The sequence below is a fragment of the Pongo pygmaeus genome, chromosome 6 (assembly GCF_028885625.2).
Source record: "Pongo pygmaeus isolate AG05252 chromosome 6, NHGRI_mPonPyg2-v2.0_pri, whole genome shotgun sequence".
Lineage (NCBI taxonomy): Eukaryota > Metazoa > Chordata > Mammalia > Primates > Hominidae > Pongo > Pongo pygmaeus.
In genome coordinates this window covers 80,682,677-80,689,035 of record NC_072379.2, presented here as the reverse complement: position 1 = coordinate 80,689,035, position 6,359 = coordinate 80,682,677, and the positions used below count along the sequence as shown (strand labels likewise).

The window sequence follows — 6,359 nt, the reverse complement described above, 5'->3', positions numbered from 1 at the left end:
AGAATTGGGTTAATATGTAATATAGGAATATATCTGCTTAAGAGGAAAAATTGATCTAATGGTTACTTTTGTGTTTGTATTTGTTGCTTTCATTTTTTATAAAGCTCCTTATTTTCTAGCTCTTGGCATTTTATGTTGATGTGTTTCAAAAAATTGGTTTTACAATGAACAACACTTGAGGGTTGTTTGCATTTTCCTTTTGTTAAGAGACCTGATAGAGGAAGGACTACAGGACCTTTGTTATATCAACTTGATTCCTATAAAATTATGGAATTTCAAGAGGCTGATAAATGTGTCTAGTTTAACCACATTTTTTGCCCTTTTATTTTCAGAACTTATTTGATCAAGGAATGCATTTTGACTCTCGAGATTAATGAATTTGAAATATAAATTCACTTATTCCAACTAGTTGAGTATTTTAGACATCTTTAAGTCTGACTTACAGAAACATGCAGAAGTGCTGGGGTCCGTTGGCAGTTATGAGCTTTAGGAAATGTATTATTTTTGTACAAATTGTAAGATTAGCTTATAATGTTTTAGCAAAGAAATAATAGAGTTCAAAGCTAGATACCTGAAATAGTACACCCTTTTCAGGATTTCAAAATATATCCGTGCAAAAGCTGAAAGGAGCTGAATGTTGAATAATTGTTGCTAAGCAACATTAAGAGAATAACTATCTGCATAGTAATGGCATATCTAATGAATGCTGCCACTCACATTAGATGACTGAAAGGAGAACAAAGCGCCAGGCTACAAGAATAGTAAAATTTTACATTTAAAATGTATATCATAATGAACTTGTAAGATAAGCTCACTCAATAGCAATTTGATTTTAAAATATGACTAAATAAAAAGATTATGGTAAAAACATTTGAATGAATGGGATTTGGAATAGATAATATTTTAAACCAACTAATCTAAAGTAGGGAGAAAGGCAACATTGTAACACTTCAATAAAATAGTATAGTGAATATCTTCAAAATATTGCAGTTGTTCTCAAAGCTTAGCTTTATGAAACATGTGAGGGTACCTTTGTGTCTTCTAGACCCAAAGACATATCTCACATTGTTTAACTCTGTTGCCCCAATCTCAGTCTTTTTTTAAAGGAGAATTTGTATTATTTTAATTATTTTTATGTACAGAAAACTCAACAGTGTACATTTAATCATTTGGTGGCAAGTTCTTTAGCCTTTGGCTTCTCCAGCTTGGCAATGCGAGCCAGACTTGGGACCCAAGACGTTGCCTCTCCAGTGTTGGGGAATCTCATCATATCTGTCGTGTCGTTATAATTGATCCTGATAGCTTCCAACAGTTTAGCCAGAACTCCTTTGTTGTCCAAGTTATCCTGTGTGAAGGCTACAATGGTGCAGGTCTTCCTGTGGACTAGATGCCCCAGTCTTGCCTTTCCCTTGATAATGCAGTAAGGGGCCCCCATGTTATGACACAGGGCAGGCAGGAAGACACCAGCTCGATGGGATCCATGTCCTGTGCAGTCACCACTAGCTGAGCCTTCTTGTTCCCTACAAAGGTGGTGATGGTGTTAATTCCTGCTTGAAGGACAGGTGATCTCTTAGCAGAGACATATCCTTTGCCAGCAGCTTTCTTCTTAGCCCAGGCCAACAGCCTCTCCTTCTTCTCTTGCTTTTTCTCTGGTCAGTGGCCAGCTTAAGAAGCTGAGTAGCTGTTTGGCAGTCCAAGGCCTGGGTGAACTGGTTAATCGCTGGAGGCGCTTTCAGCCACTTATAGAGGGTGGCTCTCTGGTGCTGCAACCTGATACAATGGGGCCATTTCATAAAGTAGGTGAGCTCCCTTTTGGGCTGGATGTCCTTCCAATGCCAAAATTCTTAATTCTTTTCTCAAACAGGGGATTCACCACTTTCTTGGCCACCTGTTTCTTCCCATTGGCCTTTCTTTTTGGCATCTTGGGTGGCAGGAGGAGAGAGCCCAATCTCAGTCTTTCTATAGAGAATGCAAGTTCCATAAGTCAGAAAGTTTGTTTTGTTCTCTGATGTTTGACCAATACTTATAAAGTGCCAGCCACATTGTAGGGACTCCATAAATATTAGTTGAATAAAATAATATCTAAAAATAGTATAGTAGTCAGTGTTCATAGGGAAGTAACTGTAAAACTGTTATAAAGCTGTAAAGAGAACTCAAAGGAATACCCTAGGGATAAGGCAGAGTACCCACAGAAGAACAAACTTGGAAAGAGAGGCCCTTCCCAAGGTTGGGATTCAGAGCCTAGTAGATAGCAGAGGCATTTGCTGTGTTGCCCAGGCTAGAGCTAGTGTACAATTGCTAAGCAAGCAGGAAACTACCCTCTGGCAGGTGTGATGGTGCTGGCAGGCAGGCAGGCTTACAGAGGAATTGGGAGTTTGGGGATTCTGCTCATTGGTAAGGCAGTGTACAGACGGATATGCAGTGTGGATATCTGGGCGTCTTAACAACCTTATGCAATGCAAGCAGGTTGAGGATGGTAACAGGAACACAGAGGGTATGAGGCCTAAGGAAATGTGTGCCTTAGAGTGCACAGTGTTTGTGGCTAGAGTTACACAATAAGCAACTCAGGTACGGATGGGCAGAGGCTGATAGCCAGGTAGGCACAAAGAGGGAGTCAGGGCATCTGGAATTTACTTGTGAGCAGGGTGCCCCATAGCATAAGATGTTCATTGATAATGTCCTGAGTGCCAGGTGAGGTGATCACCAGTCCAGGCCAGGCTACAAGCTTGGCAAGAGACTATACATCCTGGACATGCAGGTAGGCGGAGTATGCTGGTGTCCCAACACACATGCTGCTGGCATCTGTGCAGTAGGAACAAAGGAGAAGCAAAAATGGTAGCACACTAGATAAATCCCTGCTTTTACAATGATCCTCCAGCACTCTCCACTGATAAAGCTAGATATTTTCTCACTACAAAGGAAAAACATTTAAATCTCCATCATTACAGAGCTGGTAAGGCAGAATCACTTTGGAGAAGAGAGGCAATAAACTGACATCAAGCACATGTAGTTAACATAGAACGTATGCCACATACTGAGATTTATATTGGTTATTATTAGATTACATATAGTATATAGCTATTCATCTATTATATAGATCATGTTACATAAATTATTTAAACCTCAATTTCCCTATGATTTGCTATTTGTTTTATAGATGAATAATCTGAAGCTTAGAGGAATGAAGTAACTTGCTAGGTGTCAAATACCTGATAAGAGCAAGAAATGGGATTTCAACCTTTTTAGTTTTCCTAGAACCTATGCCTTTAACCACTATACCATTACACTTCCTCCCAGAGGAAAATGTTATTGAATTGCTAAAGGTAACCAATAGGTGCTGGCTCAGCACCTATTGGTTGTGTCCCCATCAAGTGACACTTTAGACACTTGCTTTTCAGTGGTCTTACCCACTCAAAGGTTCTCATGTTGCTCATAGGGTGCCAAGCATTCCTTTAGGTACCTCTATGTCAGCTCCTCATAGACGAGCACCCCATACTGGTCATCAAATAGTGATGCCGATAGAGTAGTCCCACTAGAGTCCCCTGTGTAGGGAGACAGTGCAGGCATGGCAGTCAACACTAGATGATAGTAACTCTTCCAAAAGGAGACTGCAAGGCAAATTTCCTGAGATAATGTAAATGGGCCCTAACTCTGGACACAGTTAATGGTACCTTTCAAATTCAGGAATGAAAAGAAACACCTGCGGCCGGGCGCGGTGGCTCACGCCTGTAATCCCAGCACTTTGGGAGGCTGAGGCAGGCGGATCACAAGGTCAGGAGATCGAGACCAACCTGATGAACACTGTGAAACCTCGTCTCTACTAAAAATACAAAAAAATTGTGGCATGATGGTGGGCGCCTGTAGTTCCAGCTACTTGGGAGGCTGAGGCAGGAGAATGGCATGAACCCGGGGGGTGGAGCTTGCAGTAAGCGGAGATGCACCACTGCACTCCAGCCTGGGCAACAGAGCAAGACTCTGTCTGCAAAAAAAAAAAAAAAAAAAAAGAAAGAAAGAAAGAAAGAAAGAAAAAGAAACACCTGCTTACTCAAAGTACCACACCAAACATCCTTGCATTTTGTTCTTAGGATTTTGGTCTTAGATCTTTCTTACTCCATTCCCCTTCTGGGTATTCCATCAACTCCTTTGGCTCTCTGAACCATGTATTTGATGATATCCAGATCTCTCCCCAGTCTACATCTCTCTCATGAGCTCCATACCTCTGAATCCAAGCATTCCTTAGATATCTACCCCTAGCTATCCTAAAACCCAAAGACCATAGTTCAAAACTCCACTCATTCCATTGCCCTAACCCTGATCACCCTGTCTGGGCTTCTTTTTATGAACAATCACCTAGCTGTCATTACCAGAAACTGAGTGTCATCTTTGATGTGTTTCTCTTCCTTACCTCTGCATGAAATACATTCCTTTTGTTCCCTCCCCACCTTTATTCAACCTATCACCAAGTCTTGTTTATTCTATTTAATAACTCTTACATTCACTCAGTTTTTTCTATCCACACTTTCACTTTAGTTCAACCTATTATCTCATCTGGATTTCTCCAATATCTTCCTAACTTCCTCTAGTATTGACCCCTCCAATCTGTTCTCTAGAGTGCCATGAGGGTAATTTTTCTCAAATTCAAATCTGATTGTGTCACTTCCTTACTTTAAAAACCCTTCAATGCTGTCTTGTTTCAGGTAAGTCCAAACTCCTTCATGCATATTGTCAGATGCTTTATGATCTAGCTTGAGTTTACCTCTTGAATCACTTAGAGTTGCTAGAAGAAACAACCATAGACAAATTAAACAGGTTGATTGAATTAAAAAGGACTTGCAAATCAGGCAGTCCCAAAACCAAAATAGGTTCAGAGAGACTTCAGCACAGCTCTGTGGTAGAAGATGATTTATGGACAGGAAAAGGAAAGTGACATACAGAAAATGGAAGTTGAGGTACAGAAACAGCTGGATTGATTACATCTTCGTGTTTGCTTTATTTGAACATGGTTTGAACAGCTGGCTGCCTTCAATTGGCCAAAACTTCTTGATTGAAACAAGATTAAGTTATAATCTGTTTACACCTCTGGTTTACAGTATTTATCTGTATGGAGAAACCTTTAAGCTGAATTTAAAATACATGAGAAGGCAGTTTTAGGCTGAATTTGACTCCAGTCAGAAGACCGAAACTACTCTCCAAAGACAGAAACTACACCAGTCATTTTCATTGAGAGAAGATGAAAAGTTGTTTATTAGTTATTAAGAACTGATAAAGCAAAAGAGAACAATAAGATGTCATAGAGGTAGCAAATGCAGGAAGAAGCTATCAATTCTAGGGCTGAGGGAATAACGGGAAGAGGTTAAAATTATTAAACTTTAAAAGAAGTGTGCCCCGAGCAGCTGAAATTCAGGCCTCTGAGGAGAGGGGAAGTGGACAGCTGGTGTGTCTTAGGTGGAGTGAGTATGATGCAGCTAGTTTTGCAAATGTTAGAAACTGTAAGTGTGCTTCAACTGCTGCTACTAGAATGGGCGGCAGCTTCTAGAGTGAAAAGAGGCTAGAGGACACTGATAGGAATAGGAATAAGAAGCAAACTGGAAGTAACAAGGCTTTTCCTTCTCCAGTCCAGTAGTTTTCCTCTAGTATCCCCTATTGGCAGAGCCTAAGGAAACCATCTGGCAAAGCAGGAATGTAGTTTGTAGAGTCCTAACACCAGCATCACAAAGCTGAGTTAGAAGAGTGGGTTTGAAGCTAAAGGACAATAACTCAGAAACTGGCAAAATCCATCCCTTTAGCTATTCAGCACGCTGGCATCCTTCCATGTGTATTTGTCTTACAAACAACAAAAACAGCTCCATGTTTTCACTTAGATATGCAACTATCCTTTGTACAAATGAAGATGTTCTCATCCTTTTCTCAAAATGAGGAGCCTAAAGTTACAACAATAAGAGCCTCCACATCCATAAATGATTTATCTCTGGGCTATGATAACTACTCCCAAAGTTCAGTCACAGTTCCATCTGAATATTTGGTCACTAAAGAGGAAATTGTAAACTTACCTGCCAATAAAATTTGTGAAAATTAATAAGGGGAAGCATATGAAAGAAAAATGTGTATTTATATATACAGAGATGAACACTCACTTATACAATAAACAGAAAATACATACATTAGTCATTACTTCTATAACTAGTCCCAAGGTAATAGTTTATAACTTTCTTCTTTCACTACCAATCCCTTGTCTCTTTTGTTCTCAGCTGTAACTTCACCAGATCAAAGTTGTCTTTACTGTTGTTTTTAGCCTGGTGATGTTTGATGTCTCAAACTCTCATTCTGAAGGACCTGAATCTTCAGTGGACCTGCCCTTT

The 6,359-nt window shown here is 40.0% G+C and overlaps 1 pseudogene; it reads right to left on the bottom strand.

Moving 5' to 3' along the window:
• Window positions 1-1,165: 1,165 nt before the first annotated feature.
• Window positions 1,166-1,921, bottom strand: LOC129041560 (large ribosomal subunit protein eL8-like; annotated as a pseudogene).
• Between the last annotated feature and the right edge of the window lie 4,438 nt (window positions 1,922-6,359).